This window comes from Diceros bicornis, chromosome 2, assembly GCF_020826845.1.
Source record: "Diceros bicornis minor isolate mBicDic1 chromosome 2, mDicBic1.mat.cur, whole genome shotgun sequence".
Taxonomy (NCBI): domain Eukaryota; kingdom Metazoa; phylum Chordata; class Mammalia; order Perissodactyla; family Rhinocerotidae; genus Diceros; species Diceros bicornis.
Window position 1 is genome coordinate 10,549,879 of NC_080741.1, and position 16,741 is coordinate 10,566,619.

The 16,741-nt window shown below is 37.3% G+C and overlaps 1 protein-coding gene across 1 annotated transcript in view; it reads left to right on the forward strand.

The window, feature by feature from the left end:
* Positions 1–16,741, forward strand: part of SLC9A9 (solute carrier family 9 member A9) — a 527,923-nt gene that overhangs the window by 342,388 nt on the left and 168,794 nt on the right. The window lies entirely within an intron of this gene.

Here is a 16,741-nt window from a genome sequence, read left to right on the forward strand (position 1 = left end):
AGTGGACAGTTTGACAAAAATGGATAGCTTGTGCCAATTGTGTAAATGGGGAAATCTATTTTAAAATGTTGTTGTCTTTATTTAAGTGTTATTTTACCTGGGTCCTCATTTTCATATCCCAGAATGTAACAGTGCTTTAGGTAAACCACATTTTATTCCTCAAAGCCATCAAGCATGATCTTGATGATCATGCAGCCCTTCCCTGGTCCCCGCCCATTCTCTGTAAGGCCTATCTGTTCCCATCACGTCTGACAGGAAAAGATCCATCTGCCTGGAAAATGACTTCCAAGAAGGTTCTTTAAGACAAGACTCTGTTATTCTGGCACCAATATAGTGCCTGGCACATAGAAAGACTGAATAAATAATTACTACATGAAAAATCAGGTGAATATAACCACAAATGTGGATTGATTTTTTTAAGCGCTTACTGATAATTTTCTATCCATTTGACAAAGAGGAAGCAGAAAGCAGGACTCACAGTTTAGTACAAGAAAGCTTATGCTTAGACTGAGCCAAGTGGCCATGAGTTAAACCAAATACAAAGAAAAAAGAACCTCTTGAAGTACTGTGAATATTGCTAAACACATAAAAGGGCTTTGACCAAAGGTGAATGGGGAGTGTTTTGAAATGCTTGTTGAATTATTTTCTAGGCGTATAAATGTGACTTGCACTGTCTTTCACAGTGGTGGCTACCTGTAGGCTGCTGTGGATGAGCACACATATTACATTAAACTCTACAGTGCTGGGTACCCTGTGAACTGTTAGTAAGACAGTGGTGTCTTACCGGTGGTGTGTTCAGGTTTCTGAAAAACAAAATTCAATAGGTGGATGTATACATGGAAAAATTAGGGCTTGGAAAACAAAAGGTAGAGGATACCAATCCACATAAGATAAGGGATTGAATGCCCTGTCAGGTCAATTAGAATATTCAGAACATGAAGTAGTGAAGTCAACATTTTCTTAAAGTAATTCAAATATAACTTATTTTCTACTGTTGTCTTTCTTTACTCGGAAGAGTTTGTCCCAAAATCAGTAACATGTTTTATCCTAATGTGTTTCGCTAACTCTCCTATAGTGTTTTCCAAAGGCATCCGTTGACTTCAAATAGATGTCATAGCTTATGCAGTCTCTTGATAGCCGGATCAGCAGGGAGAGGGGAGTGTAATAATGGGGCTTTAGGCAGCTTAGAACAATTATCCAGGCCACAGGATAGGGCCTAATAAGGAAAGATAGTGATGTCAACCCTAGCATCCCCAGGTGAGGGGCCTGGAGGTCAATTTAGGCTAATGATATTATGGCCTACTGGGGGGCACAGCATGGGGTTGCCAGGTCATGGAGATGCCCCACTGGGAACTGGCTCTAAATGACCCAAATGAGTCAATGCCAGATTTGGCAACTAGCCAGGAGAGGAGAGGGGTAAAGGCAGGGCTGTGATGTATTTAGGGAAAGGAGTTGACAGGACTCCATTTAATAGGCAAGGTGGAAATCTCAGCTGGGAACTAGAGTGTTAATATGAAATCAGAGCGAAGCCCAGTCAGAGAGACCAGAGACGCAGTCATGAGGAAATCAAGGGGAGTAAACTGAAGTTCATAGATATGTGGGTACCCAGGAAGTCAACCTCCAGGCACACAGGATACAGGGCAACAAGCTAAGATAATGGCTCTCAAATTTGAGTGAGCATCAGATCTACCTGGAGGGTCATTAAACCCCAGATTGCTGGACCCCTTCTCTAGAGTTTCTGATGTGGTAGGTCTGGGTCAGGGCCTAAGAATTTGCATTTCTACCACATGCCAGGCAATGCTGATGCTACAGGTTCCAGGATCACACTTTGAGAACCACTGATTTAGACTTCCTAACCCCAAGTGGAGATGGGGCTAATAGTAAATACTGCCAGATTTGCCTGGAGCTGTGCAGGGTTGGACACCCCTGAGCCTTCAGTTTCAACTCCTAGCACCTGTACTGAGGGAGGCAGGGACTAACTTGAGGAGGAAGAGTCACTGTGTGTTGATTAATGGGAAGGAAATAGAACATAACAGAATAAACATTAAAGAACAGAACCATAAGCTAGTGTGTGTACAGGCATGACTTAAATTTGGTTCAACCATATTACAGTGATACCATCATATATTCCACTTCCCTGTCATGATAACGTTATAAACACGTTATCAAAGAAATCTTCAGTTCCATTATAGCTTTTAAATGATAGTTGTGCATAATTTAGACTATAGTTAGCAAGGCTTTGCTTATTTACAGAGCAATGTCTCATTAACCAACTTTCATGTCAAACTGTTTCCATAAAATGAGCATTAATAAACTGGAACTTTAATAAAATGACAGCAGTGCGGAAACCTGAGGGGCAGGAATGCAGATGTGACATTGAGTGAATTCAACATCCTCTCTTGGTCTATAATTTATTTATACACTTCACATTGCCTTCCCTTCTTGATTTTTTTTTAATTCTACATTTTTTCTCAAATTATTAGGTATGTACTTGAGTTTTTTTTAATCCCTACAAAACTTGCCATTCAGCCACAAACTACCACCGTAGGATGCAGATATAATGTTTTACATAAGGTAAAAAATGTTAGTGTTAATATGAATAGCGCTTGGATGAAAATGACTTTAAAACAGCAATGATCCTGTGCTTAGAGAAACTCAGAATGACCTTTACATATGAAAAAAATTCTCCATTGATTAGGTCTTGTCCTAAGCACATTCAAATTTCTTGTCCTAAAGCTGTTTTATTTTCTTTTAAAAAATAATAAAATATTTCTAATGCAGCATTTGAAATAAATCACAGATCTTTGTTTCTCAAAATTCTAGAGAAAAAGAAAAGACTCCTCCAATATCGGAGGTTGTCATGCAAAAGAAAGTAGAAGGATTTCCTGATTAGAATCGAGATCGCCTCCCTTCTGCAGAATACATTAGCAGCCATGGTGTGAGGAAAACCCAGCTCCCAGTCTCCAAGGACCAGCTTTACTGTTAGCTAGGAAACAGGAGATCAGAAGTGTCAGGCTTTGTTCTGCAGAGGCCAGTAAACAGTATTATCCACCAAATGATCACACATGCTGACAAATAAACCTCGAAGGCCAACAGGGCAGAGCTCCCTGGCAGTGGCCATTAATTTGGGGTGGTAAACCCATCCTCGGTTTAGGGTAGGACACCAAATGGGTCTAACAAAGTGCGTGAGAATGGAGCCCATACCACAATGCAAACCTCTCCTGGACCCCCCGGATAGGAATGCTGGACCCATCTCTTCAAAATATCTGAACCACAGTGCAGAAAGCCTTGCACACCAGAGCAATTCAGAACTTGTATTCCAGACAACATTAGAAAGTGCTGTCAGCAAGATGACTTCTACAGCTTCCAGATTTTGGCCTCTAACATCTCAAACAGTAATAGCCAGCTTTTACTGAGTACTTACTCTGTGCCATATATTAGATAATAAAGTGCAAGACACATAACCTCCTTGTGACTCAGTCTCTAATCTGTGAAATGGAGCACGTAGGGATGAGAGTAGTACTACCTCCTTGGGGTGGGTTGGGGGTGGGGGTAGTTGAGGCCCGGCAAAGTGGCCCAGGGTCACACCACTGTCAGGCTGCAGAGCCAGCCCCCAGCCCAGGTAGCCTGAGCCCAGGGCCTAAGGCCCAACTAGAGTTCTTCTGCCGCCCTCAATAAATGAGTTTATTTCTGAAGCCTGCAATCTACCTTGATTAACAAATCGTTTGGGGCAAAAAGAGATGTACTTTTAAAACCAAGCAGGCCTGTTAAAAACAAACACAGGAAATCTTCCATCCTGAGTGACTGGGTTGACTTGCTCAGGCAGCACAGAAATTTTTCAGTGTAGGTTTTCTCTTTGACTTAGAGCAGTTAAAGGTAAACAAGGGACCCCTGGTCCAAAGTAGCCAAGTAGGGAAGTTTGTCCTCAAGTACAGGAACTTGGAGTTAGGAGAATTTGTCACCCTCACAGCCAACTCTCAACCTCATTCAGGATCCTAAGTCAGCTTGCTATCGGTCTCTTCCACAATCAAACAAAAAATCACACACACTAGCCTGCGCCCATTGCAGAGTGAATAACTTGAAGATAGTGCAGTGTCTCCACTATCATTATTTTAGTTAAATATTTAAATTCTATTTTGGGTTTATGACTTGTTTCCATTTTATGCCATCCTAGAATGCTTTTTTTTACCTACTTTTACATTTATACCCACTGGCTACAGAGTTTTTAATAACAGCCATCACAGGAATGCACACAGAGGTAAAGAAAGAACTGTCCTTAGTAATATTTTTTAATCTTAAACAATAGTACAGTTAAATACATCTGCTTACAGACTTTCTTTATTACCGAGGTGAGGAAATGTCAATTTAACGTAATGGAGGAATACATATAATTAAGTTCCCTCAGGATCTAGCTGTGTTCTGTTTGCTTTCATTTCTAGTATCCAGAGTCTCATGCATGTTTAACAATTTGCTTCACTGATGTGTTGATATAGGAAATCAACACATACACTCTGGAGGAGATGGTGTGGGTCCCAACCCTGCCTCCATCTTTTACTAGCTGTGGGACCTTGAGCAATTCATTCAACCTCTCTATGTCTCAATTTTCTTATCCGTAAAATTGGAATAATAATAATGTCTCCCTCTTTAGATTGTTATAGGGAAGAAGTGTTGCAAGTACAAACAATTTAGGGCACACAGTAAGTGCTCAACAAATGTTGCTGTAACAATACCCAAAGGAGCAACAATGAGCCTTTTCTTATCCAAACCCTCTTTTACTGCCTTGGCATATATATACACACACACATACATACATATAAAGTGTTGCTAATTCATTGTATTTGTGAAAACCCGGCTTATATGGGAAACAGAAAGAAATAGTCTCTGGGGAGCTTAGTTCGTTTTATGTCTTAACTAGATTCATCAATTTTACAGGCAACTCCTATTTCTGCATTCAAAATGATAAACCTCTTAAAGAAAAATGCTCACGAAAGGCATTATATTTATCCAACAGCTCAGAACGGTTCTTTCTAGAACATGCTTTTATTTCTCTCTTAAAATAATCTTTGCTTAGGATCTTTTCTGCTATTTAAGTTGCACCATTTCATCGATTTGTATCAATTTTATTATTTTGTACCAATTTGTATATTTGGTATAAATTTGTGCCAATTGACAGCCCTGAGAAGTACCCTCTGCCATGAAACATGGGAAAACAATTTACTCATTTGAACGTAGAATTATACTTTATATTTCCTACCCCTAACCCCCATTTAAAATTACATTCTATTTTCTGTAGGTTAGTCTAAAAAATGTTTCATAACTCCAAATATTTATTGCTCCAATCAGTCTAGTTTGACATAGTCTATTAGAGATATTGGATAACTGTAGTAACCTATCGTTAACCTAAAAATATCCTAGGTTTATAACAAGCATTATGAATCAGCAGCTCCTAAATTGCTTCCAATGCCACCTGAGTTCTGTAATATGCTTTCTTTTTGTGTACAGAATCTTCCAAGTTGCAGAGATAACAGTCTTTATCTTCACAACTGCCAGCTATCCTCTGCTAGGCATGTTCTTATTTGTCATCTTTAACATGCTCTTGAGAGCATGTTATCAATAAGCTTCACTCATTTGTTAAGTTTACCAAACAATGAACATCCTGCTCTATTGAAGAGAATTTACTAGCCTGTTATCATTAAGTATCATCCAACATAGTTACCTTACTCTAAGTAGTGGATGTGTCATTGCTTTGGGTAATAGATGAAGTCTGAAAAAAATTATTTATTTATTTTTTAAATTTTATTTATTTATTTATTTATTTTTCCCCCAAAGCCCCAGTAGATAGTTGTATGTCATAGCTGCACATCCCTCTAGTTGCTGCATGTGGGACGCGGCCTCAGCATGGCCAGAGAAGTGGTGCGTCGGTGCGCGCCCGGGATCCGAACCCGGGCCGCCAGCAGCGGAGGGCGCGCACTTAACCGCTAAGACACAGGGCTGGCCCTGAAAAAAGTTATTTTAAATGCGACAGATGGAACTTGTTATTCAAAAGGCTGTGGAAGGGATTGCAGTTCTGGTCAAGATGGAGTAAGCATACTTACTCCCCTCTATCTTTTCCACTGAATGCAATGAAAAGCCCTGGACAGGACGTATCTAGGCATTATCTAAGGACTTTTAAAGTAAATGGTAGAAGACAGATTGGGGAAGGAAACCAGAATTTAGAGTACTATCAAACCAGTGATGAATTTTCCATTTTTTTCCTCTATGGAATCTCTTGACCTGGAATCAAAGGCAGATCAAAGACCAGAATTATGCCACAAGGAAGACAGAAAGAATTACAAAAGAAATTCTGTTTTTGGCACAAAGAAGAGGAAATGGGACCCCTGTTGGTCGGAAGAGTGGGGGAAATCCCTGAGTTTGTTGTCATTTGTGTCATTCTCTCTCATCCCAATACCAGACAATCCTGAGGCAGCAGTGGTGACGATGGCCACAACAGTTGGGCAGACCCCTCAGATTCCAACCAGAGGAACTGAGGTCCTGAGACCTTGGGAAGAATTCACATTGCATTTTTTGTCTCCCTTAATCTTCTCACTGCTTGACCTTGGAAGCAGGCACGATATTAGGAAAAATCATGGGAAACATGTAGCAGTGTAGGGAACTAAAGCCCTGAGCTTTGGGAAGCCAGAAAATGTGGAGGAGGTTGTGGAGTGGAGGGAGTGCAAGAAAGCGATCCAATAAAGTTCTGTATAAAATTCTGGGCTCACTCCCAAGTTGTGTATGCATGTATCTGACCCTAAACAGTATACCAAAGGCTTTAAGAAACGAACTACAAGGCAGAGATTCACTCAAGTCCCAGACTGGACACTGGATGGCATACATGCAGGACAGATCTGAATAGCACTACAAAGACTTTGAAACTGAACTGACATTGGAACCACAGGCAACAGAAGGCAGGTAAAAACTTGTGTCTTAGACCTAATGTGGTTGGTTGCCTGATAAAACAAAGTATCAACATTCTCCATAGGAGACTCTTATGTTACTTAACATATCCAGACCCAGAGTCACTTAACATAATATTCAAAATTTCTGGGATAAATCCACAATTACTCAACGTGTGAAAACCAGGAAAACCTTAATATCTCACAAGACAAAAGACAACAGATATCAACTCCAAGATGACACAGATGTTGGAATTAACAGACAAAGACTTTAAGGCAGCTATTATAACCATATCCCAAGAAGTAAGAGCAAACATGATGGAAACAAATGGAAAAAATCAGCAGAGAAAAAAAAGCTACAAAAAAGAAATAAATAGACATCTTAGAACTGAAAATGCAATAACCAAAATAAAACATTCACTGGATTGGCTTAACAGCAATAAAGGCAATAAAGGATGACAGATGAAAGGGTCAGTGAACTTGAAGATAGATTACTAGAAATTATTCAGTTTGTACAAAAGTGACAATGGAACTTTTCACCAGCAGACTTGCTCTAAAAAAAAAAAACCAAAGTAATTTCTTCAGATGGAAGTTAAATAATATTAGAGGTAAAGTTTGAACAGTAGGAATGAAGAAAGAGCAACAGAAATGATAAATATCTATTTAGTATAATAAACTATTTTTTTCCTCTTAAGACCTTTCAAATATATAGGATTGTTGGAAGAAAAATTTAACATTCTTGTGGGTTTATCCAAAAAGGGCCTGGGTAAAGGGACCTGTAAATTGGTAATTTTTCTACATTCCACCTGAAATTGTAATATATTAGTTCAAAGTAGACTGTGAAAAGTTAAGTATTTATATTGTATGTTGTAATTTCTGGATCAACCACGAAAAAAATCTAAACAATGAGATATAGTCAAAAATCCAATAAGACGATGTGGAATACACAACCAAATTCAAATAACCTCAAAGAAAGCAGGAGAGGGAAACAGGGGAGAAAATAAACAGAGGGAACAAACAGAAAACAAGCAATAAGATGGTAGATCTAAATCCAAACATATCAATGATTATATTAAATTTACATGGTATAAAGTCATCAATTAAAAGAAAGAGATTATCAATGTAGATAAAGAACAAGATTCAACTATATGCTGATATGCTGTCTATAAGAAACACACTTTTTTTTCCCACTGAGGAAGATTCACCCAAAGCTAACATCCTCTGCCAATCTTCCTCTTTTTGTATGTGAGCCACCCCCACAGCATGGCCCCTGACAGATGAGCGGTGTAGGTCCATGCCCAGGAACCAAATCCAGGCTGCCAAAAGGGAGAACATGAAACTTAAACCCTAGGCCACTGGGGCTGATCCAGAAACACACTTTAAATATACAATATAGGTAGGTTAAATATAAAAGAATGGAAAAAGATGTATAGAAGATGTACCATGCAAACACCAAACTGAAGCTGGAGTGGCCAAATTAATATCAGACAAACTAGTCCTTAGAGCAGGAAATTTCTCAGGGATAAAGACGACATTACATAATGGCAAAAGGGTCAGCTTACCAAGAAGACATGACTGTATAAAATGTATATGTGCCTGACAACATAGCCTTAAAATACATGAAGCCAAAAACTGGTAAATCTGAAAGGATAAACAGACAAATCCACACTTATAGTTGGAAACTGCAATACTCCTCCCTCAGTCATTGGTATAGCAAGTAGACAGAAAATAAGAAATTGGGTAGAAGAACTGAACAATACCATTAACTAATTGGATTTAATTGATATCTATAGAACACTCCACCCAACAGCAGCATAATACACATTCTTTTCAAGTGCACACAGATACAGCAAAATAGACAATATCCCAGGTCATAAAACAAACCTTATAAATTTAAGAGAATTGAAATCATATAATTTGTATTCTCTGTTCTAGTTTAATTATGGAATTAAACTAAAATAAATAACATAAAAAAAACTGGAAAATCTCCAAATAATTAGAAATTAAACAACACAGTTCTAAACAATCTGTGGTTCAAAAATAAAAACTCAAGGGAAATTAGAAAATATCTTGAAGTAAAGAAAAATGAAAATGTAACATATCAAAATTTGTGAGATTCAGCTAAAGCAATGCTCAGAAATAAATTTGTAGCAGTAAATTCTTATATTGGAAGACAGAGAAGCTTTCAAAACAACGATCTAATCTTCCAGGATTGGAAGTTAAGAGAGCAAAGTAAGCCCAAATGAAGAAAAGGAATAATAATAAAAGATTTGGGCAGAAATCAATGGAATTGATAATATAGGAACAATAGAGAAAAGCCAATAACCAAAATCTGGTTCTTTAAAAAGATCAATAAAATTGACAAATTTCTAGCCAGACTGACAAAAAGAAAAAGAAAAGATACAAATCACCAATATCAAAAATGAAAGGGGAGGGGCTGGCCTGGTGGTGTAGTGGTTAAGTTTGTGTGCTCCACTTCAGTGGCCCAGGGCTCTCGGGTTTGGATCCTGGGCACAGACCTGCACACGTCTCATCAAGCCATGCTGTGGCAGGTGTCCCACGTATAAAGTGGAAGAAGATCGGCATAGATGCTAGCTCAGGGCCAATCTTCCTTGCAGAAAAAAATGAAAGGGGAATATCATGACAGAACTTAGAGACATTAAAAGGATAATTAGGGAATACTATGAACAACTCTTTGCACATAAATTCAAAAAGATGGATAGAATGTAACAATCCTTAACAAACTGCCAAAAGCCATTCAAGAAGAAACAAACCGAATCATCCTATATCTATTAAACAAATAGAATTCATAGTTTAAAACCTTCCAAAGAAGAAAACTACAGGCCCAACAGTTTCACTGGCAAATTTTTCTTTGAAAGAAGATATAACACTAACACTAAACAATCTCTTCCAAAAAATAGAAGAGGAAAGAACATTTTCTAACTAATTTTAAGAGGCCAAAATTATTCAAATCCCAAAGCCAGACAACAACATCGCAAGAAAGCAGAACTACAGACTAATATCTTTCATGAGCGTAGATGCAAAAATCTCAACAAAATATTAGCAAGTCAAATCCAGCAATACATAAAAAGACCAAACACTACAACTACATACAATTGATCCCAGGAATACAAGACTGGTCCAATATTCAAATTGGACTTCGTCAATCAATGAAGTCTATTATATAAACAGGTTAAAGAAAAACATGATCATATCAATTAATACAGGAAAGGCATTTGACAAAAAGCAATTTTCATTCATGATTAAAAAAAAAAAACACCTTAGCAAACTAAGAATAGAAGGAAACATCCTTAAACTGATAAAGTGTATCTACAAAAACCCCTAGCTAACGTCATATTTAATGGTGAAAGATTGAATGCTTTCTTCCTAGTATCAGGAATGAGACAAGGATGTCCACTCACCTCTTCCATTCAACATTGTACTGGCAATCCTAGCTAGTGAAATAAGGCCGGAAAAATCAGTAAGAGTCATACAGACTGGAAAGGGAGAAATAAAAGTGCCCAATCTGCAGACAATATAATTGTCTACATAGAACCAGAATCTACAAAATCTACCAAAAAAAGTTTCTAGAAATAATAAGTGAGTTTAACTAGGTTCCAGGATACAAGATCAACACTTAAAAGTCCAATGTATAGCTATGCCCTAAAAATGAATAGTTGGAAACTAATAAAAAATATACTAACAGTAGCTCCAAAAATTTTAAATATTTAGGAATAAATCTAACAAACCACGTGTAGAGTCTGTATACCAAAAATTACAAAATGCCAATGAAAGAAATCAATAAAGACCTAAATAAATGGAGAGATATACTGTGTTCATGGATTGACTCAATATAGTTATCAATTCCACATGAATTGATCCATAAATTTAATGTGATTCTAATCAAAATCCCAGCTGGGTATTTTGTAGATGAACTGATTTTTAAATTTAGAAAGAAAGGCAAAGTGACTAGAATAAGTAAACAAAATCTGAGAAAGAAGAATTAAGTTGTGGGATTCACACTGCTTGATTTTAAGACTTACTGTAAAGCTGCTGCAACCAAGGAATGTGGAATCAGCAAAGGGAGAGGTACATAGATCAACTGAACAGAAGAGAGTCCAGAATAGACACACACAAATATGGCTCACTGATTTTGACAAAGGTACAAAGGCAATTCGATGGAGTAGGGATTGTGTTTTCCACACATAGTACTGGAACAATTGGATGTTTGTGGTAGGCAGAATTCTAAAATGCCTCTCAATGTTTCCTGCCCTTTCCCACTCTGTTGTACACACCTTGCATAATCCTTGGAACTGCAAATGTTATGGATTTTACTACCATGTTTAGGTTACATTATGTGGCACAGTTGACTTTAAAATAAGGAGATTATCTGGTGGGTGCTTATGTGCGCCTTTTTATAAGTAGAGAGTTTTCTCTGGCTGGTCATAGAAGAGGAATTGAGAGATTCAGAACACAAGAAGGCTTTGATGCACTGTTGCTGCTTGAAGATGGAAGTGGACATGTGGCAAGGAGTGCAGGCAGTCTCTAGTTCCTGACAGCATCCCAGGCTGACAGCTGACAAAGAAAAGGGGGCCGTAGGCCTACAGCTGCAAGAAACTCAATTCTGGCAACAACAAGAATGAGTTTGGAAGCAGATTTTCCCCCAGAACCTCCAGACAAGAATTCAGCCCAGCCCATACCTTCATTTAAGCCTTGTGATACCCTGAGCAAAAGATCCAGTCACACAGTGCCAGATATCTGACTTAGAGAACTGTGAGCTAATAAGTAGGTGTTGTTTTAAGCCTCTAAGGTTGTGGTAATTTGTTACACAGCGATAGAAACCTAATACAATATCCACAGGCCAAAAAATGAACCTTGAGGGGCCGGCCCGGTGGCTTAGTGGTTAAGTTTATGCACTCCACTTTGGCAGCCCAGGGTTTGCTGGTTCAGGTCCCGGGCACAGACCTACACGCCACCCATCAAGCCATGCTGTGGCAGCGTCCTATATACAAAATAGAGGAAGATGGGCACAGATGTTATCTCAGAGCTAATCTTCCTCAGCAAAAAAAAGGAAGATTGGCAATGGATGCTGGCTCAGGGTCAATCTTCCTCACCAAAAAAAAAAAAAAAAAAAAGAACCTTGACTTAAACCTCATACTTTATACAAAAATTAACTCAAAATGGATTATAGATCAAAATGTAAAATATAAAGCTATAACACTTCTAGAAGAAAACATAAGAGAAAATCTTCATTTTCTGGTCTTTAAAGGCTATTAAAAGTCAGCTGTAAATGACCTTGATTTAGGCAAAGGATTCTTAGATATTTTACCAAGAATATCATCCATAAAAGAAAAAAGTGATAAATTGGACTTCATCAAAATGAAATATATTTTGCTTTGCAAAAGACACGTGGCAGAGAGAATGAAAATACAAACTACAGACTTGGAGAGAATACATTACTGGTATACTGGGATGCAAAATGGTATGGCCCATTTGTAAATCACTTTAGCGGTTTCTTATAAAGTTAAACATATAATTATGATATGACTCAGCATTCCCTCTCCTAGATATTTACCCTAGAGAGTAAAATGGGGACTACAGCATCTATCTCTGAAAATTAAATGAGAAAATACATGTTAAAGTCCTTTGAGCAGTACCAAGCATCATTAAATAACCTTATTTTACTCACAGCTTTTATTAGAAATGTCAGATGAATTTTAATAGCATTTTCAACATATGTTGAGATAAACACAGTTTTTTCCTCTACTTATTGACATGATGGAATATATTGATAAATATCCTGATATTGAATTATTACATTCTCAGGATAGCTATTTTTTCCTACAATTTTGTATCTATAATAATAACTGAGATTAGTCTATAGTTTTCTTTTTCTCTTTTGGGGAGAGGGGGCTGTCTTTGTTGAGTTTAGATATCATTAATGCAGTGCTATATTCATAACATGAACTAAAGACTTTTCTATTTTTTTCATGGTCTGAAATAGCATAACACAGAAATGATCTGGTCTTTAAAGTCTATTAAAAGTCAGCTGTAAAACAACCTGGTTCCTGGAGTCATTTTAATGGTAGATCTTTAATCACCTTTCTAGTGTCTCCTATGATAATTGGTGTGTTCAAATGTAAAATTGTCATTCTGTAGCTCAAAAATGGTCAAGTATTGGCAATTTCATATGGTTCAACCTAATAGTAAAATGAATATCCACATACCCTTTACCTGGTTTTATCCATTGTTAATAATTTGCCTATTTTGCCTTCTTGCCCTTCTCTATATATACATATATATCATATATACTGAACATGTGGTTTTTATTTATTCCTTTATTTTTCATTGAATCATTTGAATGAAAAGACAGACTTCATACACTTCTTATCTAAATACTGAAGGATGCATCTTTGAAGAACAAGGACATTCTCTTAGACAACCAAAATACCATTACCATGCTTAAAAATATTAGGAACAATTAATAGTTTTACCAATACATATTCAGATTTCCCCAGGTATTGCAAAAAAAAAAAAATTGTATAGCTGTTTTTAAATTCACGATCCAATCAAGGCTATATATTGCATTTGGTAACATGTTTTTTAGTCTCTTTAAATCAGTTTCTCCTCTGTTTTTTTTGTGTGTGTGTGAGGAAGATTGGCCCTGAGCTAACATCTGCCAATCCTCCTCTTTTTGCTGAGGAAGACTGGCCCTGGGCTAACATCCTGCCCATCTTCTTCCACTTTGTATGGGACGCCGCCACAGCATGGCTTGACAAGCGGTGCGTCGGTGCCCGTCCGGGATCGGAACCGGCGAACCCCAGGCCGCTGCAGCGGAGCGCGGACACCTAACCGCTTGCACCACTGGGCCGGCCCCGTTTCTCCTCTTTTTTTTTTTTTTGACATTGATTTTTAGAAGAAACCAGGTCAGTTGTTTTGCACAGTATTCCGCTTTCTGGACTTGTTTGTTTCCTCATAGCGTCAATTAATATATTCCTCTCTTTGCTGTATTTCCTGTAAACTGGAAATTAGGTCGAGGCTTGAAATTCAGGTTGAACACTTTTGGCAAAGAATATTCATTGGTGATATTGTATGCTTAATAATGTGTATTTCAGATTAGCAGGCACACAAGGTCAGGTTGTCCCAGGCTTGGTGATGCTAAGTTTGTTGATATGGTAACCTCCATTGTAAAGGTATAGCTTTACCTTCGTAATTTGTTTTTAACTTCTGGGGCAATACTTGAGCGCTGTGTGAATATCCTGTTTCCAACAATCTTTTACCCACTGTTTTTAGCATCCATTGGTGATCCTTGCTTGATTCAAATGATTACATTTCAGATGATTCAGTTTTGATTTCTCTTTGATAAATAACTTTTTGGGGGAGAGTTTTTTAGTTTTTCAAATGATTACCATTCTTATCACCTTTTTATTATTTACTTGTAATTTATCAAATTATGAGAATGTAACCTGTAATAATTCTACTTTTAAAATATAAGATTTTCTTTGTGATCAAGTACATGACTGATTTGGGTGTATGTTCCGTGGACACGAAAAAACCATCTATTTGCTATTTTTAAGAAAAAAAGTTCTGGGGCCGGCCTGGTGGGGTAGTGGTTAAGGTCATGGGCTCTGCTTCAGCAGCCCAGGGTTCGCGCATTTGGATCCCGGGCACTGACGTACACACCGCTCATCAAGCCATGCTGTAGTGGCGTCCCATATACAAAATAGAGGAAGATTGGTACAGATGTTAGCTCAGGGCCAATCTTACTCACCAAAAAAAGAAAAAATGTTCTGTACATATGCATTAAGTTGTTTCTTGATTATGTTACACAAATTCTCTACATCCTTACCTATATTTTTACTAGAGGTCACGTTCTGAAAGAGGTACATTAAATTTCCCACTACCATTTTTTTGTAATCAAGGTCTTGTATTCTAATTTTATATATTCTTTTATATGTATCTGATGTGCTGTGGTACATCATTTTATGATCGCTGGAGAATCTTCAGATTTGCCTTTGAATTTGTCTGGTATGTCTTTCTCATCCTAGAAATAAAACTTAAAATGGTCATATCCTTCTTATATGTTCATGCCCCTCTTTTATCCTCTAGTCCTGGTAACGTGAAATCCTAAAATGAGGAGTGAAAGCAATATAGAAAAGTCATTTTTATAAGCACTAGACTGTGGGGACCCTCTCTCCCCCCGTTTCATTTTAGTTATAAGTGAGCAGTGAGCTAGTATTGCTTGAAATAGATTTTGGTGTTTTGATCAACATCATTTAATTCCCTGGGGTCCTTAACTTCTCTGCAGAAAATAAAGTCTTATTTTTTAATCTATTATAATCTTTTACCTGCTAGTATGCATTTTAAACTTTAATGAAACGGTTTAAGAAAAATTACTGTGTATAATCCAAAGAGTTGCAATAAAACTCCCATTTTGCATTTACCCTAAAGATGAATTGCATAGCCAAAATATGGGATTTTTACTGGAGTTTTTAAAAATAAGTGCTAGATTCTACCACACAGAGTCACTTTGAAGAAATTGCTTAAGACAGGGAATTGCCCATTAGAGGCAAAATATGCTCTAAGGCAGATTTCATTGTACTCAGTAGGAGGAATGTTTGGAAGAACATTAGCTCTTCTTTTCTTTCTTTTTCCTTTTTTTTTAACGTCCACCCTTCCCAGTGCTAGATTTGCAGGGTGGAGTGTAATTGACCAGTAATGAAGTAACGAAATAGCACCCATGTTTGGAGATGATGGGTCAAAACATCTCAACAGTTGGCTTCTCAGTGGCACTGGCTGCTTTTTCCTTATTTCCTGCAAGATTCAGTTTGGACATCAAGGGTCACCTCATGTCCCCTCAAGCCTCCTTGTCTCTCTTTCTTCTCAGGCACAGCACCCACACATGAGTCCCCACCAAGCAAAGTATCGTCTTTGGACAGCTCCAGCTGAAACGATGAGAATGGGTTTGTTGAGCCCACTCTGCCGGCTGCCACAGGCTGGGTTTCCTCGCCTGCCCCTCTGGCATGGCCCTGCAGGCTTTGTCCACGCGGGTTACAGTTTATTCTGCTCTAGGCATCAAAACAATCCCACTCTTTTCTTTTTTTAATTTATTGTCACCATGGATCTATTCATTTTTGTACAGCTCTCTCGTCATTTCAGTGGGATTCTCAGAGAAAGGAGAGAAAATGTATACATTTGAAACAGTAATCTTCATTCTATTTTTCATTAACCAATACCAGGCATTTAAGCAAGTGTTTCATGTTTATGAATATAAACTAATACATGCTTATTACGTAAAATCAGAAACTAAAAAATTATTTTAAAAAATGAAGTTCCCCTGAAATCCTTTTACACACAGATAATTACTGTTAACACTTTAGTACGTTTTTCTATAGCCTTCTTTTGGCGATCGAATTTTCTTTTACAAAATTCAGATGTTATTTTTTTACTTAAAAATATAGCATGATAACTTTCTAATTTTAACTATCCCCTGAAATTATGTTTTCAAGGACTGAATAACAAAATCATGTGACTACATCAAAATTATTTATTTAAATTGGTATTAGAATATGTTAGACTAGAATTATTTTAAATTATTATAAATGATACTGTGATTATTCCATACATATATATGTTTAAAAATTTTTTATCTCTGATTATTTTCTTAAAATAGATCTCTAAAAATGGGATTAAGGAGTCAAAGGATAGACTATTTTTTAAAGCTCAAAATATACTTTACCAAATTGCTTTCTAGTAAGGTTGAGTTGATTTAAACACCAGCAATGTAATCTATTCTTTCCTTGGTGACT